This window comes from Procambarus clarkii, chromosome 27 (assembly GCF_040958095.1).
Source record: "Procambarus clarkii isolate CNS0578487 chromosome 27, FALCON_Pclarkii_2.0, whole genome shotgun sequence".
Taxonomy (NCBI): domain Eukaryota; kingdom Metazoa; phylum Arthropoda; class Malacostraca; order Decapoda; family Cambaridae; genus Procambarus; species Procambarus clarkii.
The window spans coordinates 42,013,078-42,039,887 of NC_091176.1; the positions used below are offsets into that span (position 1 = coordinate 42,013,078).

The 26,810-nt window shown below is 44.1% G+C and overlaps 1 pseudogene; it reads right to left on the reverse strand.

The window, feature by feature from the left end:
- The window catches only part of LOC138369251 (sodium-coupled monocarboxylate transporter 1-like), a 153,070-nt pseudogene extending 129,062 nt beyond the window's left edge, over positions 1-24,008 (reverse strand).
- Positions 24,009-26,810: the final 2,802 nt, after the last annotated feature.

Genomic DNA, 26,810 nt, shown 5'->3' on the forward strand with positions numbered 1-26,810 from the left:
TATATATATATATATATATATATATATATATATATATATATATATATATATATATATATATATATATATATATATATATATATGTCGTACCTAGTAGCCAGAACGCACTTCTCAGCCTACTATGCAAGGCCCAATTTGCCTAATAAGCCAAGTTTTTATGAATTGTTTTTCGACTACCTAACCTACCTAACCTAACCTAACCTAACTTTTTCGGCTACCTAACCTAACCTAACCAATAAAGATAGGTTAGGTTAGGTTAGGTAGGGTTGGTTAGGTTCGGTCATATTTATACGTTAATTTTAACTCCAATAAAAAAAAATTGACCTCATACATAATGAAATGGGTAGCTTTATCATTTCATAAGAAAAAAATTAGAGAAAATATATTAATTCATGAAAACTTGGCTTATTAGGCAAATCGGCCCTTGCATAGTAGGCTGAGAAATGCGTTCTGGCTACTAGGTTCGACATATATATATATATATATATATATATATATATATATATATATATATATATAGATATATATATATATATATATATATATATATATATATATATATATATATATATATATATATATATATATATATATATATATATATATATAGGGGGGGTACCACCTCTGGTGCAATTATAGGGACCCACAGCCTCAGAGAAGGAAACACAGAGCATTCAGGGAAAAACTTGCCATTTAACGCTGAATACTTAAGAGTGTTCGCTTCTCCTACCACCTCCCTTTTTTATGGTGTACACTTTATTATGTAAGGTTATACAGTTAAATATCTGATGTTATACAAAAAATTAACATTAAGAGGATACAAAAAAAGTTCGCTTCCTAGAAGCTGTAGATTTCCTCGAACTCCTCCGACGCCGGGCAGGAACCGAGGATGCAGCGAGCATTCCCCCTCTGGATCGCAACACTGAGGCGCTGAAAAAGAAAACTTGCTGCTCTAGGGTCTCTTGTGGTGTCAATGAGCTTGGAACCAAGATTCTTAAGAAACCTTCTTGCACTCTCTCCCCATGGGCCTAGGGTCTCAGACCCTATTGGAACGAAGTTGTACCGATGATCTAATTGCCTGTACTTGGCTGACTTGTCTCTTTCTCTGTGTGTCGCCGCGGCTCCTGCTGTGCCGGCAGAGAGGTTGATGTATGTGGTTGCCAGGGTGGATACACAAGTATAGTCCCATGCCAACTGTCTGCCACCCTTCCACGGTCGCAGTGTGATTCCGTCTGGTCGGCCGGCCAAGCTAACAGAGTCACGGTTTAGTAGGTTGCGGGGCTCTCTCTCCGCTGGACACTGAGCAGAGGCAAGGCTTCTTTTAATGATGTCATTGACTTCGTCGTGTCTAGTGTGCCAACCACCAGATTTTCCACAGTGCAGGCCATGCAATCGATATTCGTCAGCATCTGCCTCGCCGCAAATACACCTGTGAACAGTGTGGATAGGGGCATAGATTACCTAAGTGAGTGTGTGTATATATATATATATATATATATATATATATATATATATATATATATATATATATATATATATATATATATATATATATATATATATATATATATGTATATATATATATATATATATATATATATATATGTATATATATATATATATATATATATATATATATATATATATATATATATATATATGTATATATATATTTATATAATATGTGTGTGTGTGTAGCCAGAGGTGCGTTCTGGCTAGTCAAAGGTAGAGTGGAGGAAGTTATATCATTGATGGCTACATATTGGTGTCTGTCACTAAGATAGGATCGAATATAGTTCAGGAGAAGGCCTCTGATTCCATAATGGTGAAGTTCAAGTAAGAAGTAGTTATGGTTAACAGTATCAAAGGGCTTTCTTGGGGGCAATGAAGAGCCCAATTAGGAACTTACTTTTGTCAAGGGCTGTGCAAATTATATATAGCAGACTAAAATTGCAATATTGGAACTCTTTTTGGAAGCAGACGCCAAACTGACCGGGACTTAATATGCTCAAGTTTTACGAGGTATGAGTAAAGCTGTTGGTAAATTATGTTTTCAAATATTTTTTATACCAGTATAGGTAGATTAGGTATCGGTCTGTAATTGTTTATGTCTGCCGTATCGTCATCTTTATAAACTGGCGTCAAGGAAAGTCTGACACTAGAGATTTGTTGCAATAGCAGAGTTATGGGTGGTGAAAGGGCATGAGGGGCACTCTTTTATACCATAGATGGTATTTGACTAATGTTCCTAGCTTTGGTTCACAGAAGTATCTTGCAGTATTTGTATGATATAAATACAGGTGTGATTACCTAAGTGTAGTTACAGGATGAGGCCTACACTTGTGGTGTCCCGTCTTCCCAGTACTCTTTGTTGTATAACGGTTTAAAACTAATGAAGGTTTTGCCAACCATCACCTTCTCACTAAATTTATTCCAACCGTCTACCACTCTGTTTGCAAAAGGAAACTTTCTAATATATTTTCAGCCACATTAGTTTTCTTAGCTTGAATCTGTATCCTCTTGTTAGTGAAGTTGTTGGTTTTAGGAATTCCTCTTGGTCAATTTGAACGATTCCTGTTAGTAATTTGTAAGTGGTGATCATATTACCTTTATTTCTTCTATCTTCTACTGATGGCATGTTTAATGCCTCTAGTGTCTCTTCGTAACTCTTTGTTTTTTTCAGTTCCAGGAGCCATGTTTTGCTGCACACCACTGCACCTTTTCCAGTTTATTGATGTACTTCTTGACATTTGGGTACCATTCACCTGCTGCATGTTCCAGTTTTGGTCTCACAAAGTCATGAACAATTGCTTTAGTCTGTCACCATCCTTATAATTAAAAGCAAGTCTGAAGTTGTAAACCAATGCTTAAGCTAGTTATGTCCCTTATGTGTAGTGGAAGTATGTTGAACAGTCTCGGGCCTCTGGTGTTGATGGAGTTCACTCTCTCAGAGTACCTGTTGCACCTCTGCTCTTCAACGGGGTATTCTGCACATCCTGCTATGCCTTCTGGTCTCATGTGATATTATTTCTGTGCAGGTTTGGGACCAGCCCTCTAATATTTTTTCCACGTATAAATTATTATGTGTCTCTCCCGCCTGCGCTCAAGAGAATACAGATTTAGGATCTTTAGTCGGTTCCAGTAGTTTAGATGTTTTACTGAGTGAATTCTAGCAGTAAAGTGCTCACAAAAGCCCTCCACAATGTAAACTGGGAATCTGAATTTATCAATACACAGAATATTAATTCGTTAACTAGCCTCTTCCTTTCCAAAATTTTAAGCCTTTACTATACTTATTGTCCTCTCCTCACCAAGCAAGTAACTGGTGTGACGATAATCTCCTTCAAGAGATTGAGCCTGCTCTTCCCTCCAAAATACGTCGCAACAAATATATATAACTACTATGGAAGAAATGTCCAACAACGACAACAACACCAGCAAGGTTTGCCAGAGCGCAAAACGTATGCAGCCAAGAACACCTGCTCAGACTCAAACCGCCAAACTACCTGTCTTACTGCCGGCTCCCCGCTGATTGGTCGCCGGTCTGGCTGCAACTGCACTCGCCCCCCCATACTACTTGATGTCTGGGGCCGCCACGACCTCAGTCCTCAGAATATTCCGTGCTTTCACAGTTAACACTTCTCCCTGCTAGACGTAAGCTTTGGCGTACGTGTACTAAGAGAGGTGATAGCTTAAAGCCAATATTCCAGCACCTCTCATTACTTGTATATTGCACTTCTTGTTATTTTGCTCACTTGTCTTAACGTAACTTTTCATTGTCATTTAATTATTCTTATTATTTTGATTGATTGATTTTATTATACGAATTTGTTTGACCATTTTATTCATGTTTTATTTCTTTAACGTAATTAAAATTTCATTGTTAAAATTTACTTGTGTTTTGTGTGTCTTCTCCTTACCTTACCACAGACGAAGTTCCAGATTTTCTATTTTTTTTTAATACTATGTGACGAGGCCATACCCCTAGCTTTGAACAGCCGAACACCAACGCGTTACCGTCACACTGGCAAAAGGTTAAATATTCCCTGGCTCACTAATGGCATACTTAAAGCAATCAACAAGAAATATAAATATGAAAAAACTTAGGATTGGCCTAGTTGCAAAAGAAGTGGTTAAGAGGTACTCATCAGTGCTTACCAGTATAATAAGTATAAGCAAAGCGTTCCTATTACGAGAATAGATTCAAAGAAGCGAAAGGCAACATGAAAAGCACATGGAGAGCCATCTCTAACATCCTAGGAGCTAAACAACATTTACATAATAAGATAAAAATCTCCAAGGATGGTTATACACCTGCAACAGATCTTGAAAAAGCAACTAAATTTATTAGCTTCTTTTCATCGATTGGTGCTCACCTTGCCCGAAAAATCCCAGAGACTCAGACACATGTTACCACACATCTTTCACACAGGTATACAAATTCTCTTCTCCTCTCTCCGGTCAGCCCTACAGATGTTGTGTCCATCATTCACTCGCTAAAAATCAAAGCTGGGAACATTAGTGAAATACCATCAATGGTATACAGATGTGCCTCCCATGCCCTTGCATTACTGTTCAATAAATACCTAGAGTGTCATACCTTCCCTGATATCCTTAAAAAAGCAAGAGTAACGCCAGTTCATAAAGGAGGTAACGAGACAAACACAAATAATTACAGACCCATATCGAATCTACCCATATTATCAAAAATATTTGAAAAAATTATTTACAAACAGCTCTTCTCCTTTCTTGTAAACTTCAAAATACTAAGTCCCTGTCAGTTTGGCTTCCGCTCCCAAAAGAGTACCAATGATGCAATTGTTAGTCTGCTTGACTTAATCTACTCAGCCATTGACAAAAATGAGTTTCCGATTGGACTCTTCATTGACCTGAGAAAGGCCTTTGATACTGTTAACCATAACTACCTCTTACTTAAACTCCGCCACTATGGAATCCGTGACCTTGCCCTGGACTATATCAGATCCCATGTTAGTGACAGACACCAATGTGTAGCCATCAATGATATAACCTCTCCCACTCTACCATTAACCGTAGGGGTGCCACAGGGCAGCATCCTAGGACCCCTACTGTTTCTTATCAATGATCTCCCTAATGTCTCTAACATGCTTAAACCTATATTGTTTGTTGATGATACTACTCTCATCTACTCTGACCCCAACCCACTCATCTATATAAATAAATATGAAAATGTTCGTTTGTTCAAAATCTCTAATCTCGGAAAGTTCTTCACCGATTGCTTTTGAAATTTCACACAATGTTCCATTCGCATCCGGCCAGGTTTTTATACACATACTGCATAGATGTCACGTCTGTGACGGTAAAAAAAAAAAAAAAAACATGCTTTTCTGAAAAGCTGTGTTTTTCGTATGTTTTTCATGTCAGGATAATCTTCGAAACCTCTTTACCGATTGCTTTGAAATTTTGACACAACGTTGCATTCGAATAGGGGCGTCTTTTTATATACCTACTATATAGATGCCACCCCTGTGACAGGTAAAAACATGAGTTTTTTTCAAAACAGCGCCATCTGTTGCACATAGCAGCAACATTCACGTTATACTAAATATTCACGAATTCCATTTCAATGTTTCTGATTGCATTGATAATTTTTTTTTCATAGATTTCGATTTATTTTATTTTTTATTGAATTATTTTGTGTGACATTGTGTTGGAAATGAGCGGTGTTGTTTACCATACCGTTCATTTCGTAAGTATAAGTATAGATGCCACACCTGTTACAGGTGTAGCAAGGAACAGGGAAGTGGAGGATAGTGGTGAGGACGAGGAGATGGGGGAGGGGGGGGGGAAGAATGGTGCGAAGGAGACGGGGACGGGGGAAGTTGGGTATGGTGGGGAGGACGAAGGGACGGGGGAGTGGGGAATGGTCCAGTATAAATACACACACACACACACACACACACACACACACACACACACACACACACACACACACACACACACACACACACACACACACCCACACACACACACACACACACACACACACTATTGAATAACTAGTAAGCTCACTCAAACCACAAGAAAGTGAAGAAAAACAGTACAAACAGCACCACTGAAAATAAGTGTTGAGTACATCGTGGTATTGTGAAATTGTGGAGCCGGAGTGACCTCACCACTAGTGACCTCACCAGCTGTGACGCGGGACGCAGCGACCTCACATCTTGACCAGCCGCATGGAGTACTTTCTCGCCTGTTTGTGCTGCAGATTGTGCAAGGTATTGAGGAGCGCCTTTTTGGCTAGATTCTTACTGCAATGACTAGATCAGGAAGGGGTTCAAGGTCAATCACAAGCAGGGATGAGGAGGAGGACAGATTTATAGACAAATTAATAGGGAAATTTGTAGAGAGAAGGAGCGATTGGATGGAGGATCTAATTCAAGGGATTAAAAGTGAGTTATTTCAGCAAATACAGGATGCGGTAGAGAGGCAGAAACAAGACCTTATGCTCTATGTTCAGGAAGAGATTAGGAAGGGAAGAGAGGACTGGGAGAGGGAATGTGCTCGTATCACAAACGAATTAGGAAGGATTAACAGCATGGCTAAGGACAGAGGATTAGTGGGGGATGGGTTAGAGACGGTGGTTGGGATGGAGAATCCCCAGGGGACAGGCTACCAGCATGACACTGAATTACTGAGGAGACGGTCTATTATAATACATGGATTATTCGAATCTGGGGCACCAACAAGACAAGAGAGAATAGAAACGGAAAAATACGAATTGCACGAGATATTGAGATGTATTGGAGCAGGAATGGCAGAACACGAGGTGGATATCAGCCGCCGGGTTGGACCTTACAATTGTACCAAGAATAGACCTGTTCTGGTGCAATTCTCCAATGAGGAGGCTGTGGAGTACATAATGAGGAACAAGCATTTACTCAGAGGAAGTGAAACCCATTACAATGTGTTTATAGAGAGGTTTATGACGAAAGATGAGCAAATAGTCCACAAGAATAGATGGCAACAACGACACCGAACTAGCCTCTCAGGTAGTCTCACCTCCCAGGTCACATCCCAGGTCACCTCCCAGGCCACCTCCCAGGTCACCTCCCAGGTCGCATCCTCCCCAACTCAGCCCTCCTATACCTCCCCCCTGCCTCAGCCCCCCAAAACCCCCCTGTCCCTTCCACATTTGCACCTCCCCAACGATTCCCCTGCCCCTGCTACATCACACCTGTCAACGACCCCAGTGGGTCAAGCCATGCCCTCCCCAAACCCACCTTCCCATCCCCCCTCCCCAACTACCCCTTCCTACTCCCCTGCCCCTTCTACCCCATTAACTTCAATTCCATCTACTCCATCCCAGCTTCCACTGCACCCCTCTTCCACTCACCCCCAAACCCCACCCAACCCTCACCCCTCCTATGCACCTCCAGCCCACATTTAACCCCCTCACCTTGTGACCCCCTAACACCTTCCCCCATCTCCCTCTTCCCCTCTTCTACCCCCAAACCCCCACCTACCCCCGATTCCCCCCTAACTAATACACCCTCTCTTCCACTCCCAGCACCCATGCTCCATTCTCATCTCAGCCCTCTGCCCTCAGTATCCCTCTCCCTCCCAACCTCTCAACCTCTATCTGACTCTCAGTCTCACTCTATTTCTCAACCCCCCTATGCTATTCAGACCCCTAACTTTCAGACCCATTATGCCCTTCCTACCCCCCTAGATGCCCAGACCCCATTCGCCTACCAGGCACTCCCAGGCACCCCCCTAGCACCCCCCCACTCACCCCCACAGCCCCCACTTGCCCCCCAGACACCCCCCAGTTCCCCCCAGACCCCTGGTGAAAGGGGGAACTCTGACACCCGAGTTTCCAAGAAGAGTCTCAAGGTTTGGTACACCAATGCTGATGGGGTAGCCAATAAAGCAGAAGAGATAAAAGAAAGAGTTAGTGAGGCAGACCCAGACATAGTGGCAATAGTGGAAACTAAAATAAATGGCATGATCTCAGATGCAATCTTTCCAGAGGGGTACCAGGTGATAAGAAAAGAAAGGACACAGAGACAGGGAGGAGGAGTGGCACTACTAATAAAGCGGAAATGGAAGTTTGATGAGCTGGAAAATCCAGGTACCAATTAAAGCACGAGCTTCATACATGGAACTCTGACAGTGGATGGGAAGAAAATTGTAATCTTGATACTCTACAATCCCCCACCAAACAGTAGAAGGCCCAGGCAGCAGTACGAGGACAGCAACAAGACATGTATAGATGAACTGCAGAGGGCAGCAACTTTAGCGCATAGAATGAGAGCGAAGCTGCTGGTCATGGGGGACCTAAATCACGGAGAGATAGATTGGGAAACGAGGAATCCCCATGGCGGGGAGGAGACCTGGGGAGCGAAGCTGGTAGACGTTATTGACAGGAATTTCCTAACACAGCATGTGAAAGAAGATACTAGGGAAAGAGGAGGGGATACGCCCAGCCTATTAGATCTCTTTTTCACCCAGAATGTAGAAGACATCGAGCAGTTGGAACATGAAATACCACTAGGAGCTAGTGACCATTGTGTCCTAGTCTTTGACTACATGATGGAGCTTAAAATTGTGACCAAAGGACAAGAAGTCCGGGAAAGGAGACTTGATTACAGAAAAGGGGACTACAGAAGGATAAGGGACTACCTGGGAGAAGTGCAGTGGGAGGAAGAACTTAGAGGAAAAACAGTGCAAGGTATGATGAACCAAGTCATATTGAAATGCAAGGAGGCTGAAGAGAGATTTATTCCAACAATAAAGGAAAAAAGCAGGAGGGAATATAATAACCCATGGTTTAATAGACAGTGTCAGGAAGCAAAGGTGAGAAGCAGGAGGGAATGGAGGAAGTACAGAAGACAAAGGACAGAGGACAACAGGATTAGATGTAACAGAGCTAGGAATGATTACATTAACATAAGACGAGTGTCGGAAAGAAATTATGAGAACGATATTGCAGTCAAAGCAAAAAAGCAACCAAAATTACTACATAGCCATATAAGAAGGAAGATGTCGGTAAATGACCAAGTGACAAGACTGAGGAAAACAGAAGGGGCATATACAGAAAGCGACAAGGAAATCTGCGAGGTACTGAATGCAAAATTCCATGGAGTGTTCACAACCGAGCCTGAGCAGCTCCCATTGTTAGAAGAGATTACCCAAGATGAAAGACTGTCAGATATAGAGGTGACAGCAGAGGATGTAATGAAACAGTTGACAACACTGGATGCAAATAAAGCTGTTGGACCAGACAAAGTATCACCGTGGATACTTAAAGAGGCAGCGCAGGCTCTCAGCGTGCCTCTGGCAATGATCTTTAATGAGTCATTTATGTCGGGAGAATTGCCCAGTTGCTGGAAAGAGGCAAATGTCGTACCGATTTTCAAAAAAGGAGATAGGGAGGAGGCACTTAACTACAGACCCGTATCACTGACAAGCATCCCCTGCAAAATACTTGAAAGAATAATTAGGCTAAGACTTGTTGAGCACCTGGAGAGCATTGGGTTTGTAAACAAGCACCAACATGGGTTCTGGACAGGGAAATCATGCCTAACAAACCTTTTAGAATTCTATGATAAAGTAACAAGGATAAGGCAGGACAGAGAAGGCTGGGCAGACTGCATATTTCTTGACTGCCAAAAGGCCTTTGATACAGTACCGCACATGAGACTGCTATACAAACTTGAGAGGCAGGCAGGAGTAAGCGGAAAGGCCCTAGTATGGGTGAAGAACTACCTAACAGGAAGGAGCCAGAGGGTAATGGTAAGGGGCGAGAAGTCGGACTGGCGAACAGTAACAAGTGGAGTACCTCAAGGATCGGTGCTGGGACCAATCCTCTTTCTAATTTACGTAAATGATATGTTTACAGGAGTGGAATCATATCTGTCAATGTTTGCGGATGACGCAAAATTAATGAGAAGAGTTGTGACAGACGAGGATTGTAGGATCCTCCAAGAGGACTTAAACAGGCTGCAGAGATGGTCAGGGAAATGGCTACTGGAGTTTAACACCAGTAAATGTAAAGTTATGGAAATGGGATCAGGTGACAGGAGACCAAAGGGACAGTACACAATGAAGGGGAACAGCCTACCTGTAACGATTCGAGAAAGAGACCTGGGAGTGGATGTGACACCTAATCTAACTCCTGAGGCACATATAAATAGGATAACGACAGCAGCGTACTCTACACTGGCGAAAATTAGAACTTCATTCAGAAACCTAAATGAGGAGGCTTTTAGGGCGCTTTACACTGCCTACGTGAGACCAGTCTTAGAGTATGCCGCGCCATCATGGAGCCCCCACCTGAAGAAACACATAAAGAAACTGGAGAAGGTTCAGAGGTTTGCGACGAGGCTTGTCCCAGAGTTACGAGGGATGGGATATGAAGAGCGGCTGAAGGAACTGAACCTTACGACACTAGAGAAAAGAAGGGAGAGAGGAGATATGATAGGGACATATAAAATACTCAGGGGAATTGACAAAGTGGAAATAGATGAAATGTTCACACGTAATAATAACAGAACGAGGGACATGGGTGGAAACTGGAAACTCAGATGAGTCACAGAGATGTTAGGAAGTTTTCTTTTAGCGTGAGAGTAGTGGAAAAATGGAATGCACTTGGGGAACAGGTTGTGGAAGCAAATACTATTCATACTTTTAAAACTAGGTATGATAGGGAAATGGGACAGGAGTCATTGCTGTAAACAACCGATAGCTGGAAAGGCGGAATCCAAGAGTCAATGCTCGATCCTGCAAGCACAAATAGGTGAGTACACACACACACACACACACACAGAGGGAAGGTAGGGGAGGAGGCGGAGTGGCCCTACTCATGAGAAGGGAATGGAGTTTTAAGGAGATGGCCATCCCGGGCTGTGAGGAGTTCAGAGACTACATAGCAGGCACCATAACAATGGGAGGACCAAGAATAGTAGTAGCAGTAATATACAACCCTCCACCAAATGACAGGAGACCCAGTCAAGAGTATGAAAACAACAACAAGGCAGTTAACACTATAATTGAGAGGGCAGCCTCTGCTGCCTGTAGAAATAGATCCCACCTGCTCATCATGGGCGACTTCAATCACGGAAAGATTGACTGGGAGAACAAGGAACCGCATGGAGGCGAGGATACGTGGAGAGCCAAACTATTGGACGTGGTGACAAGCAACTTTTTAACCCAGCATGTCGGAGAACCCACAAGGATGAGAGGCAATGACGAACCAGCGAGACTCGATCTAGTCTTCACTCTGAACGACTCCGACATAAGAGAAATCGGTTTTGAGGACCCAGTAGGAATGAGCGACCACAGTGTACTGGTGTTTGAGTACTTGATTGAAGAAGGGTTATTGAACTCGAGGAGGGATACCGAAACCAAAAGGTTAGCATACCGAAAGGGAAACTATGAGGGGATAAGAAAATTCCTAACAGATATAGCATGGGAAACAGAGCTCAGGGGAAAGACGGCCCAAGATATGATGGATTACATCACGCAGAAGTGCAAGGACGCAGCAAACAAGTTTGTCCCAGTCCAAAAGGAAAACAGAGAAATGAAGATGAGAAACCCATGGTTTAATCAGAGATGTAGGCTAGCTAAGCAGCAAAGTAAAAGGGCATGGAGAAACTATTGGAATAACAGGTCACTGGAGAGCAGAGAAAGATACCAGAATGCCAGGAATGAATATGTCAGGATGAGAAGAGAGGCAGAAAGACAATACGAAAATGACATCGCAAGCAAGGCAAAGACTCAGCCTAAATTGTTGCATAGCCACATTAGGAGAAAAACAACAGTAAAGGAACAGGTTATGAGATTAAGGATAGGGGCGGAAGGATTCACTACAAATGACAAGGAAGTGTGTGAGGAATTGAATAAGAAATTCCAGGAGGTCTTCACCTTAGAGCAAGGAGAAATTCCAGAGGTAAGTGAGGGAATAGCTAACCAGGAACCACTGGAAGAGTTTGAGATTACCAGTGGGGAAGTAAGGAAGTGTTTACTAGAGTTGGACGTGACGAAGGCTATAGGCCCAGATGAAATCTCCCCTTGGGTTCTAAAGGAAGGAGCAAGAGAACTGTGCCTACCACTCTCCATAGTGTATAACAAATCACTGGCAACAGGGAAACTGCCAGATATTTGGAAAGCAGCTAATGTAGTCCCGATATACAAGAAAGGGGATAGACAGGAGGCACTGAACTACAGGCCAGTGTCCCTAACCTGCATACCATGCAAGCTGATGGAGAAGATTGTGCAAAAAAAACTAGTGGAGCATCTGGAGCGAAGGAACTTTGTAACACAGCATCAACATGGGTTCAGGGATGGCAGGTCCTGCCTCACAGGGTTACTTGAATTCTACGACCAGGCAACAAAAATAAGGCAAGAAAGAGAAGGGTGGGCAGACTGCATATTTTTGGATTGTCAGAAAGCCTTTGATACAGTGCCAAACAAGAGGCTAGTGCGAAAATTTGGAGATGCAGGCTGGAGTGAGAGGGAAGGTACTCCGGTGGATAGAGGAGTACCTAAGCAACAGGAGACAACGAGTCTGTGTGAGGGGTGAGGTCTCAGATTGGCGAGACGTCACAAGTGGAGTCCCGCAGGGGTCAGTCCTTGGACCTATACTGTTTCTGGTATATGTAAATGATCTCCCAGAGGGTATAGATTCGTTCCTCTCAATGTTTGCCGACGATGCAAAAATTATGAGGAGGATTGAAACAGAGGATGATAGTAGGAGGCTACAAGATGACCTGGATAGACTGAGTGAATGGTCCAACAAATGGCTGTTGAAGTTCAACCCGAGTAAATGCAAAGTAATGAAACTAGGCAGTGGAAACAGGAGGCCAGGCACAGGATACAGAATAGGAGATGAAGTACTTAATGAAACAGACAGAGAGAAAGATCTAGGAGTTGATATCACACCAAACCTGTCTCCTGAAGCCCACATAAAGAGAATAACGTCTGCGGCATATGCGAGACTGGCTAACATCAGAACGGCGTTCAGGAACCTGTGTAAGGAATCATTCAGAATCTTGTACACCACATATGTAAGACCAATCCTGGAGTATGCGGCCCCAGCATGGAGCCCGTACCTTGTCAAGCACAAGACGAAGCTGGAAAAAGTCCAAAGGTATGCTACTAGACTAGTCCCAGAACTAAGAGGCATGAGTTATGAGGAAAGGCTGCGGGAAATGCACCTTACGACACTGGAAAACAGAAGAGTAAGGGGGGACATGATCACAACCTACAAAATCCTCAGGGGAATCGACCGGGTAAACAAGGATGAACTATTCAACACTGGTGGGATGCGAACAAGGGGACACAGGTGGAAGCTGAGTACCCAAATGAGCCACAGAGACGTTAGAAAGAACTTTTTCAGTGTCAGAGTAGTTAGCAAATGGAATGCATTAGGAAGTGATGTGGTGGAGGCTGACTCCATACACAGTTTCAAATGTAGATATGATAGAGCCCAATAGGCTCAGGAATCTGTACACCAGTTGATTGACGGTTGAGAGGCGGGACCAAAGAGCCAGAGCTCAACCCACGCAAGCACAATTAGGTGAGTACAATTAGGTGAGTACACACACACACACACACACACACATACACATACACATACACATACACATACACACACACACACACACACACACACACACACACACACACACACACACACACACACACACACACACACACACACACACACACACACACACACGCACGCACGCACGCGCACACACACACACACACACACACACACACACACATATTTCTTGACTGCCAAAAGGCCTTTGATACAGTACCGCACATGAGACTGCTATACAAACTTGAGAGGCAGGCAGGAGTAAGCGGATAGGCCCTAGTATGGGTGAAGAACTACCTAACAGGAAGGAGCCAGAGGGTAATGGTAAGGGGCGAAAAGTCGGACTGGCGAACAGTAACAAGTGGAGTACCTTAAGGATCGGTGCTGGGACCAATCCTCTTTCTAATTTACGTAAATGATATGTTTACAGGAGTGGAATCATACATGTCAATGTTTTCGGATGACGCAAAATTAATGAGAAGAGTTGTGACAGACGAGGATTGTAGGATCCTCCAAGAGGACTTAAACAGGCTGCAGAGATGGTCAGGGAAATGGCTACTGGAGTTTAACACCAGTAAATGTAAAGTTATGGAAATGGGATCAGGTGACAGGAGACCAAAGGGACAGTACACAATGAAGGGGAACAGCCTACCTGTAACAATTCGAGAAAGAGACCTGGGAGTGGATGTGACACCTAATCTAACTGCTGAGGCACATATAAATAGGATAACGACAGCAGCGTACTCTACACTGGCGAAAATTAGAACTTCATTCAGAAACCTAAATGAGGAGGCTTTTAGGGCGCTTTACACTGCCTACGTGAGACCAGTCTTAGAGTATGCCGCGCCATCATGGAGCCCCCACTTGAAGAAACACATAAAGAAACTGGAGAAGGTTCAGAGGTTTGCGACGAGGCTTGTCCCAGAGTTACGAGGGATGGGATATGAAGAGCGTCTGAAGGAACTGAACCTTACGACACTAGAGAAAAGAAGGGAGAGAGGAGATATGAGAGGGACATATAAAATACTCAGGGGAATTGACAAAGTGGAAATAGATGAAATGTTCACACGTAATAATAACAGAACGAGGGGACATAGGTGGTAACTGGAAACTCAGATGAGTCACAGAGATGTTAGGAAGTTTTCTTTTAGCGTGAGAGGAGTGGAAAAATGGAATGCACTTGGGGGAACAGGTTGTGGAAACAAATACTATTCATACTTTTAAAACTAGGTATGATAGGGAAATGGGGCAGGAGTCATTGCTGTAAACAACCGATAGCTGGAAAGGCGGGATCCAAGAGTCAATGCTCGATCCTGCAAGCACAAATAGGTGAGTACAAATAGGTGAGTACACACAACGACAGTGAACTGTCACACAACGATACAGTGACTGACTCCAGAGCTTTGTGCAGATAGAGAAGAACCGACATCATCAATCTACCAGCACTTAGTGAATCACCTAGTGGGAGACAACGACGGATAACCATCATCATCATACATCGTCCTTACTCATCTGGTTGTGTGAGCGGGAGGAGACTGGTATGTACCCCTCTCTGGTCAATTACTCAGGTGTACAGTGTGAGGTAAAATATTATCAAATTCTTGTTCAGGATATCATATATATTTAAAATCTCAATGTGGCTCATTTAGGTAGAGGTAACGCTTAAGGGGACTCGTGACACATGCACACACGCACGCACGCACGCACGCACGCGCACGCACGCACGCCCACGTACATATGCACGCACGCACATGCAAAAACGCACACACATAAGCACACACAAACGTTCAGTCAGGGAAGAAAGGATTAACACCTTTTGAGGAAAGAGCCAAGCCCCTACTATACCCCACCTCCTCTCTTACCCCCCATCTGACCTGACCTGACCTCACCTGGTCGCCACCACCGCCCCCCCCCCACCCCCCAGTCCCCCGCATCCCCCTTACACATACTCTCCCCTTCTCTCTCCTCTCTCTCTCTCTCTCTCTCTCTCTCTCTCTCTCTCTCTCTCTCTCTCTCTCTCTCTCTCTCTCTCTCTCTCTCTCTCTCTCTCTCTCTCTCTCTCTCCCTCCCCCCTCTCTCCCTCCCTCTCTCTTTATCTCTCTCTCTCCCTCCCTCTCTCTCTCTCTCTATCTCTCTCTTTATCTCTCTCTCTCCCTCCCTCTCTCTTTATCTCTCTCTCTTCCTCCCTCTCTCTCTCTCTCTATCTCTCTCTTTATCTCTCTCTCTCTCTCTCTCCCTCTCTCCCTATCTCTCTCTCCCCCACTCCACTCTGCCCTTCTGACGTATCCTATCACGGCACATCTAGGAACAGGGTTAAGCATGACAGCCAGAAGCAACAGGGGAACAGGGAAAAGTTCAGGTGACGAAATGAAGGAAATGTTCGCCCAGTTTCTGGAGGACATCAAGAGTGTGATGCAGGAAATGAAGAATGAAATAAGCAACCTAAAAAGAGAGCTGACAGCAGCAAAGGAGGAGATTAGAGCCCTCAAAGAGAACAGTCTCGATGCTGAGACTCAGATAACCACCCAGGGAGGTGGTGGTAATAGTACTTTGGAAGAGAACGCCACATTAAAAGCAACATTTGCAGAAATGCTAAAAAACAACAACTCTGAAGCAATGTCTGCAGTGATGGAGGTAGCCATGAAAGCAGCCACCTCACAGGAAGCGGCACGCTCTACTAGCCAGCTGCTGGAAAGGAAAAGAGCAGTGGTAGCTGTAGGTATTAAAGAGCAGGAAGGCTCGAATAGGAAAGAGTGGAATGATAAGGACAAAGCGGCAGTGAATGAAATACTGAAGGCACTAGACATGGAAGGGGCTGAGCATAGCATTGAGAAGGTTTTCAGGTTAGGCTGGTACAAAAAAGACCGAGACCGTGTGTTAAAGATAGTGTTCGCAAACGAGAATACAAAGGACACGATTCTAACAAAGAAAAGCCACCTGCAACATGTGGGGGAATTCAAAAAAGTATTCCTCCAGAGGGACATGAAGAAGGAGGAGAGGGCCATGGCGGAAGAAGCAAGGAAGAAGCGCATGGCGAGAGGGGAAAACCAGGAAACCACAGCTCCCAACACATCACCCCCAGAGGCGAGGGGGAAACCCACAACCAGCTACCCAGTAACACCAGCGGGGAGGGCAACCCCACCACCCTCCTCTGCATAGAAAACCCCCTTTTCCTTCCTGTCCTCCCGCCCCGTTCACCCCATACCCTCCCTGTCCTTCCCCCTTCACTTGACCCCCCACCCCTCATCCCAGTATCCTCTGCAACCCTGGTATCCACCTCACAAATCCTCACACCCATGGCACAGCTTCCTCCACCAGCAGAACATTCACCAAGGAGGAGATTTGAGAAGGGACAGAAGAAAGTGAGCCTCAAGGCAATGTACACTAACATAGACGGTATTACAAATAAAGCAAATGAACTTGGAGAATGGGTACTAGAGGAAAACCCAAACATAATAGCTCTCACAGAAACAAAGCTGACGAAAACAATAACAAATGCAGTGTTCCCGCAGGACTATTATGTTATGAGGAAAGAGAGAAAAGGAAGAGGTGGTGGTAGTGTAGCTCTGCTGGTAAGAAAAGGCTGGGGTTTTGAGGAGTTGGTTGTTCAGGGATGTGAAGGTTTCAGTGACTACATAATAGGAACAATAACAACTGGAGGGCAAAAAATTATAGTCGTAGTCATATATAATCCGCCACCTAATGACAAAAGACCCAGACAGGAATATGCGGGGGTTGAGTCTGGCTCTTTGGTCCCGCCTCTCAACTGTCAATCAACAGGTGTACAGGTTCCTGAGCCTATTGGGCTCTGTCATATCTGCACTTGAAGCTGTGTATGGAGTCAGCCTCCACCACATCACTTCCTAATGCATTCCATTTGTCAACCACTCTGACACTAAAAAAGTTCTTTCTAATATCTCTGTGGCTCATTTGGGCACTCAGTTTCCACCTGTGTCCCCTAGTGCGTGTGCCCCTTGTGCTAAACAGCCTGTCTTTATCAACCCTGTCGATCCCCTTGAGAATCTTGAATGTGGTGATCATGTCCCCCCTAACTCTTCTGTCTTCCAACGAAGTGAGGTTTAATTCCCGTAGTCTCTCCTCGTAGCTCATACCTCTCAGCTCGGGTACTAGTCTGGTGGCAAACCTTTGAACCTTTTCCATTTTAGTCTTATGCTTGACTAGATATGGACTCCATGCTGGAACCGCATACTCCAGGATTGGTCTGACATATGTGGTATATATTGTTCTGAAAGATTCCTTACACAAGTTTCTAAAGGCCGTTCTTATGTTAGCCAACCTTGCATATGCTGCTGCTGTTATCCTCTTGATATGAACTTCAGGGGACAGGTCTGGTGTGATATCAACACCCAGGTCTTTCTCTCTCTCTCTGACTCTTTTAGTATTTCATCTCCCAAATGGTACCTTGTATCTGGTCTCCTGCTTCCTACCCCTATCTTCATTACATTACATTTGCTTGGGTTAAACTCTAACAGCCATTTGTTCGACCATTCCTGCAGCTTGTCCAGGTCTTCTTGAAGCCTCAAGCTGTCCTCCTCTATCTTAATCCTTCTCATAATTTTGGCGTCGTCAGCAAACATTGAGAGGAATGAGTCTATACCCTCTGGGAGATCATTTACGTATATCAGAAACAGGATAGGTCCAAGTACAGAGCCCTGTGGGACTCCACTGGTGACTTCACGCCAGTCTGAGGTCTCACCCCTCACTGTAACTCTCTGCTTCCTATTGTTTAGGTACTCCCTTATCCCATGGAGCGCCCTACCAGTTACTCCTGCCTGTTTCTCCAGCTTATGCATCATCCTTTTTTGGGGTACTGTGTCAAAGGCTTTCCGACAGTCCAAAAAAATGCAGTCCGCCCACCCTTCTCTTTCTTGCTTAATCTTTGTCACCTGATCATAGAATTCTATCAAGCCTGTAAGGCAAGATTTACCCTCCCTGAACCCATGTTGATGGGTTGTCACGAAGTCTCTTCTCTCCAGATGTGTTACTAGGTTTTTTTCTCACAATCTTCTCCATCACCGTGCATGGTATACAAGTTAAGGACACTGGCCTGTAGTTCAGTGCCTCTTGTCTGTCACCCTTTTTAAATATTGGTACTACATTAGCAGTCTTCCATATTTCTGGTAGATCTCCCGTTTCCAGTGACCTACTATACACTATGGAGAGTGGTAAGCAAAGTGCTCCTGCACACTCTTTCAATACCCATGGCGAGATTCCATCCATGGCGAGTGTGTGTGTGTGTGTGTGTGTGTGTGTGTGTGTGTGTGTGTGTGTGTGTGTGTGTGTGTGTGTGTGTGCGTGCGTGCGTGCGTGCGTGCGTGCGTGTGTGTGTGTGTGTGTATGTGTGTATTTATGCTGGACCATTCCCCACTCCCCCGTCCCTTCGTCCTCCCCACCATACCCAACTTCCCCCGTCTTCTTCTCCTTCGCACCATTCTCCCCCCCTCCCCCATCTCCTCGTCCTCCCCACTATTCTCCACTCCCCCACCCACTCATCCCCAACATCACCCACACCCACGTCCACTCTTCCTCCCTACCTTTACCCCCACCCCGTCCCCTCATCCTCCCTAGCATTCCCCACTCACTCATCCGATGTGTTCCCAAATGATCTGATGTTCCCATCAAAAAAATAGGAACATCAAATGATTTGATGTTACATAACTGAAAAATAAGTAGAACAGTTAAAAATACAAAATGGAAAACAATTAAAAAAATAAAAAATAAATTATACTCACAAAATGAACGGTAAGGTAAACAACACTGCTCACTTCCAATGCAATGTCACAAAAAATAATTAAATCAAAATGAAAATCAATCGAAATCTATGAAAATTCCATTTATCAATGCAATTTTAAACATTGAAATTAAATTGTATGATATTTAGTATAGCGTATGTTGCTATTATGTGAGCAACAGATGGCACTGTTTTTCCAAACAAGCATGTTTTTACCTGTCACAGGTGTGGCATGTATATAGTAGGTGTATAAAAACAGGCACCTATTCGAATGCAACGTTGTGTTAAAACTTTAAAGCAATCGATAAAGAGGTTTTGGAGATTTCCCTCACATGAAAACTCACTTGAAAAACATAGTTTAAAGAAAACATGTTTTTACCTGTCACAGACGAGACATATGTATAGTATGTATATAAAAACTCACTTGTATGCAAATGGGACGTTGTTTAAAAAAATTCCAAGCAATCGGTGAAGAACTTTCGGGGATTAGCTATTTTGAACAATTTACATTTTTATTTCTATAGATTGTCTTCTTACCAGTAAGGTAAGAAAGGGGTTATTGTGTGGATCAGAGATAAATAGGGGTTTTCACTAAATTCTCAAATTGTATGGCGAAGTTACATATTTTTTAAATGCCGTTTGCAGACTCATATTTTGATATCAATATGGACTTTACCTTTGGAGAAGAGCTTTAGGAATGGGTAAAATTTCATGGTTTGTGAACTTTAGAATGGCGATTCCGGACTCTGCCAGATCTTTCAGTCATTGTGGACTCTGACTTTTGAGAAGAGTTTTTCGACTTTGCCATTTGCCAGCCCAGTTATTAGTTTTACTGAAGGCAAAATGATAGTTCATTGACTTATTTTTTTGGTTCATGGTGAGAAATTACCCCCCCCCCCCTCCCCCCCACTCTGGTTATGTAACGTCACCACTCACAATGTTCACAACTTACCAGCCACTCTTAATTAAGCTGTCTAGTGTACCAAAGTTATTGGGTGATCTTTGCTTAGTGACACCTAGCTGCTATGGCTTGTGCCTTGTATCAACTTACTTGAGTGTTACTTGGTTGTTGGTGTATGTATATAGACTTTTTTTTTTTTTTTTTTTTTGAGATATATACAAGAGTTGTTACATTCTTGTACAGCCACTAGTACGCGTAGCGTTTCGGGCAGGTCCCTGGAATACGATCCCCGCCGCGAAGAATCGTTTTTTCATCCAAGTACACATTTTACTGTTGCGTTAAACAGAGGCTACAGTTTAGGAATTGTGCCCAGTAAATCCTTCCCGGCCAGAATACGAACCCATGACATAGCGCTCGCGGAACGCCAGGCGAGTGTCTTACCACTACACCACGGAGACATTGTAAATAAGCTGTCATATAGATAAGTTCGACCCAGTAAATGGTGGATTTTACTTTCACTCAATCCTAGGCATTTTGAATTTACATAGTTGAGGCCAGGAGGTTCACCGATTTATGAGGTAAAGTTCTACTCCACGAGCCTTGCTAGGGAGCAAGACATGACAAGTACTTCTCCCACTATTTACTCAGCTAATAACTATTGCTAATTACTATTGGGTTGGCTCAAGGTATCAGTACACAATGCTTTTAGCAATGAATTTGTGTTAGAACCCATTAGTCCATTTTCTAGCCTGCCGAAGTAGTTGGAGGGTAATGACCTAGTGACAGGAGGTACCTGTATGCTTGTCTAGAGACGAGGGTTGCTCAGGACCCTACACCCGGCGGGCCACCATTGGGTCATTGTTGCTGAAGTTGCATGACTCACCATCTGGAGTCCGACCCTGTCTCTCCACTTGAGATAAAGTGATCCTTGACGGTTGTCGTGCATATTGTGATCCTGTCAACTGACCTCTTGCGGAGTGACCACCACCGGTGTTGGTGCTGTTGCATCCAATTACAGGTTATTGCAGAAAGTATCAATCAACACCCTTATTGATACATAGATTAATATATAGCGGGATACATACATAGATATATAGATAGATTCTCTGTATTTCATATGTTCATTACTTAAGAATAAAGTTCACAAATTACATCTCTAAGTTCATTTCACAGTTTTATTATTGTGTGACACTGAGAGGCAAGTCGTTGAGCCTGTTGTGGGGTTTTATGCCTCCACTTACTTCCCTCAGGTAACTCTTTATGCTGTATGTAAATTAAAACATAGCTCAGAAATAACTATAACTATAGTAATAACTATCATTAAAAACAGCATGCTACAATTTTTTCTCTAGACATCGGCTATAAACAAATACCAGTTTAACACAGCTGGTTGTGCCAGTGTAGACTCCTTCATGTAGGATGACGGGAAGAGAGTGACCGTTGTAGTAGCTGGTCGCTGTCCGTCGATATCTTCCAAGGAGTTTCAAATTTAATTTTATTATGAAACAATTTAATGATTACAGCAAAACACAAGTCAAGATCCGCGCTCGTTGTTCAATCCACAAACCGTAATAAATATAGTTGATTGTTAATCAGGAATATTTCTGTTAATGAATATTATTTATTGAGAACAATTCTAAATAATTGCAGTTGAATTTAATATCATTTAATTGATATAGTAAAGATGAATTTACTTAATTTGGGATAAAAATCCCAGTGTAACCCAAAACTTGGAGAAAATAGTTAATGAATTAGGCAAATGAATCTTCGTAAATTTCAATTAAGCAATCACAACTATTTTTGGTAACAGGTTCGCGGGTGTTCTGGTCGACGTGTTTAGCTAAGCCTATACTCGTAAGTCAGGCGCGGGCCCAGTATTTGGTGGGTGTTGGGCTGGGAACACATAGCGTCAGGCCCAGCAAGTGTAATTTACAGCACTGTTTAATGTTTATAGCGCATTGTGTCAGTTCTTAATGGGTTTATTTAGCCTCTGAAACACCACTGGTTAATGCTGTAAGGGATCTAAAGCTAGCAGTTCCGAGAAAAGTTATAAAACACTGTGTGGCCCGTAAGGTGAAGCCGCCAGCTTGTCGCAGCTTCTTGTTCATGAACCAGTGATGGCCACTCTCCCATCTCCCCAGGTGAGCTTCCAGGGGGAAATTTAATTTAATTCAAATTCAGTTTAATCAGTAATTATTCACTAATATGTTTGTTGGTGTTAATAAATGTCATAGCACTAAACTAAGATGCTTTATGTAAGCTGTAATTAAAATTATTTACTTTGTGTCAATAATAACCCATCGTTCCTAGCTTTCCATAGTAGGCTGGGACTCGTCAGGAGAAAGCCTTCAGGAGACCAAAGAAGGAGCCCACTACAGGGACACTACATTAGCATATTTGTACTGATAAAGCTGTGGATATTTTCCACACTTGCCAACATTTTCAAAGCCAGAGTACAAGTGAATAGAATTTGGTTGCTTTTGTTGTTTTAGATTCCGATACGCGGAACAAAAAGTTGCAAGTAGCACGGGTTATGGTGAACCCCGTACTAGACTTACCTGGCACAGGAACGAACAATTTGGCTGGAGCATTACCAAGAGTGAGGCGGGGTGTCGCACGGGCCAATATATCCACTGCAGAGTACACATATGTTTCAATGATGATTGAAGCAGTACGTTGGCTGCTCCTTATTGGTCTGGAAGATGGCAGAGTGTAACCTGGTGTTAGTGGTTGAGTTTGTATGATGTTCAGTGTCTCGCCAATGGTCAGTTTTCTGCTATCATTGTGTCTGTTGATTATGTTAGTGTTGTTTGTCAGGATATGTCAGGTGATGGTCTGATGGTGTGTAGAGACCATATGTGTCATGATGGCACCTTTACGCTCGTTCCTTGTTACGCACCTTCTTCTCCAAGGAACAGTGATCTCAAGTGTGAAGTAAGAAGTAGCCACAGAAAGATGAGAGCCATGAATAGTTCCAATTAGGTCGTCCACTAATTAATTCCTTATAGAGTTTATCATGTCCAAGTATGAGGAACACTGAGGCAAGAGGACTTGTTAATTAGGCATTCAGTTTGTGAAAGTGAACAATGTATATCTACGAAATATATATATAAAAAAAAAGGAAATTGTGATACTCTTCAGCACTCATGAGCCACAATAAAGGGCGTCTGAACCTTGAGATGGTAAGAGACACTAACACCGATGAATGAACGTACCGAAGAAATTGCCAACTCTTGAGTTTTCTAGCGACTTTGCCGAATTCTGTTTATAGTTTTTAACTTGTTTGGACAGCAAGCACGTTAGATGATGCCATGAGTTGAAAGGGAAGATAAACGAGAAAGTAACATGATATGTTCAATACTTACGTAAATGTGTACTAATGAGACCAACCAAAATATAAATATTCAGAGTCTAATGAGAGAAATCAAATTATTGTTGACTTTTGCAATAATCACTCACCTAATAATGATATAGCAGAAATGCCACCACCGAGAAGAGAAAGGGCCACAGGTAGTGGGGACATCTTCCTTCCCCCCAGCAGGTATTCCTGTGTGGACGTCTTGTGTCTACTCTTGATGGCGCTGTACAAGCCGATGCCAATAGACACTACCAACATGAGGCTGAACACTGCATAGTCCACCGTTGAGAACTTTGTCTCAGATTCGCCTCTTGAGGCTGTCACTGATTTCTCATAACCAGACATCTTCTGAAACAAAAGCAAATTTTATAAATTTTCAAAACTTCACATTGAGTAAAAGCAGCCCGTCTCCCTAACAAAGACCAAAGGTGATTCCATGCACCTGCCAAACCCCCTGTTTATGAATGAAAAACGGTTTACACACGACTCAACAGATTTCCTTCGAACACATCATGAACAAGTGCTTCACTGACGAATTTTGTTCGAACCACAACGTTGTAAATGCTTCACCCACGTACTGAAAGTACAAATAATCGCCAACAGAACCTAAACTCCTTACCTAACCTATGCCTATACATGTACAATATGCTATTATTATATTAATATATATTTGAGAAAATTCCTTTTTTGACTGAACAGAATGTTAAAATTTATGAATACGTCTGTGGGGACGTCCGCTGGATGTAATGGACTCGAGTCGAGGACGGGTTAAGTAAAACAGAACTAATTAAACCAGCATAAAGTCAGGATATGATATAAAGATGATGAACGTAGACCTCACTGTTCTCTATTATTTATACTATATCAGTAGCCCAGGTTCGAGCCCCGGAAGTTGTCATAGAGTGAACGCGGTAATGTTACTTGGAATCTGTGACTATGGGAAATATTTCCCTCCTATAAACATAAATAGCAAAATAATAAATTTATCTAATAATATTTAACGATGAGGACTCGTCCTCTTTTCTTAAATCACAATATTCACTCAAATGCGAAATGATACCAGATTCTTCCTACTAAGGTAGGATACTAAAGATACTAAGGATAATTATAAGGATAAGGTACTAAGAATAATTATGCCAAAACCTTCCTACTTAACACCAGACGATTGAGCTATTAAAATCTCTTTGTTGATTCTCATTATTAATTCAATGTGGCTGAAATCAGGGTTGGGACTTTACAGGTCTATTAAATTATTAAAATAAAGTTAATTTTATGACCAGTAATAATTTATTAGCAACTCCCGATTTAATAATAAGTCACTTGCTTTACCCATGAGCGCGGGTTGACGAGGGAGGCCGTCCTGCACCACGTCAGCTCCCTGTTACCACACGCCTTGACAAACTCCTCACCTGTTGGACATTTACGCCTAAGGTAGCAGTTGACGGCCGTTTTTGTTTCCCCTATTTTATATAACAATAAATACAATTAAAAGCAAGGTACCGATACCATAACAGAATCAAAACTTCACAGGATTGATTACCACCAACAAACAGCATACTTACTAGTAAACAAGACACCAAACAATACATAAGGTTACAAACACCGAAACAGAAATAGTCAATCACCAGGGTAAGGGGTTACCTCTTGGCCGCCAGGGGGTTCGGACGTGCTCGCCTGACCTGCCAGTTGCTGCCTGGTGTTGCGAGGGGGCGGGTGCAGTTTGAGGTGTGGAGCGCCTGCTAGCCGGGGATCTGGCTGGTGGTATGGCTGTAGCTGGTGATGCCCGTGTTCGGCGGGTAGATCTCGCCTACCCGTGTGGCGGTGTCGTTTACCACTTCGCTGCTTTACCAGGAGTTTGTGGCACGCTGGGATGCACTCTCGCTTCCTATTCCTGCTTCGGCTGTGACTGTGGAGATCTCGGATCCCTGGGGGCCCTTGACATTTGTGAGTGTTCACGGAGTGCCGGTGACCTTCCCCAAGGCGGAGCTTATGTCGGTCTTTACGCGGTATGGTGTGGTGGTGAAGCACCGGTTCACCACGGGCCGGCTGAAAAGGGTCCGTCTGGGCGCTCGTACGCTCGTCATGCGGGTCACGAGCCCTATTCCTTCCAGGGTTTCGTTTCGTGGGCTCTCTCTGCGGATATTTTATCAGGGTCAGACACGAACCTGTTTCTGGTTTGGCGCTGAGAGCCACGTGGCGGCCAGCTGCGACGCTCCTCGTATTGAGGCCCCTTCAGTTTTCCTGGAGGATGACTTTTCCCTCTTGTCTGTGCGTGGGGTTTCCCCGGCGGATCCTCGCTGTCCTAGTGCCTGGTGTGATTCCTGCGGCGGTTCCGGCAAGCGTTCTGTTTGGCCCTGGTGTGTCTGCCCCACCGGTGAGCTCTGAGGACCTGGGGGCACCTGCTTCGGATCTTCGACGTTTGGTGGTTGCAGAGGTGCATCCGCAGCTGGTTGCTTCCGTGGAGGCATTGGATGGTGCTGTAGGGTGGTGCCTGCTTCTAATGCGGACGGACATGTGCTTCCCGGGGCTGTCGGGGTGGTGGTGTGTCCCCGCCCTCTGCCTCGTCGCCTCCGGTAGTTTCCTCGTTCCCACGTGGCTCTTCTCCTGCGCCGGTTCCGTCGTCCCCGCTGGATACCTCCCGGGTGTTGGAGTCTACCCTTCCGCCTGCTGTGTCTCTTTCTTCTCCGATTCCAGTCTCCTTGAATGGTAGTGACTTTTTGCCCTGCGTTGTTGAGGCTGCTGTTCTGCGTGATTGTGCTGCCCCGGCTTTGGGGCCGCCTGCCGATGGTTTTTCTGGGGCACCCCTTGCTGGGGGTGACAGTTCCGACGATCAGCGGCCTCTTTTTAAGCGCCGTCGTTTGGCTCAGGATACGTCACCTCGCCGGACGTGGGCAAAGGAGCGTGATGCAATGGATGATGATGCTGTGGACGTCGCTGTGTTGCCTCCTGTGGTGCCTTTTGTGTTGGACACTGTGCCTCCTGCTGATGGCTCCCCTCAGTGGGCGGTTGCCCCTGGTGATCGCGACCTCGTAGTGGTGTTGTCGAAGGATGTGCGACGGGGGGGCCTCTGCTCCTGTTCCGGTTGGTGGGGGCACTGGGGCCCCTGCGGAGCCACCCTCCGCGGGGCTCAGTGCGGTGCCTGGCGTCGAACAGAGTGAGCGCCCTAGTGGGCGGGCCGGTGTGCGGCCCGCCGTGCAGCCCGATGTGCTTC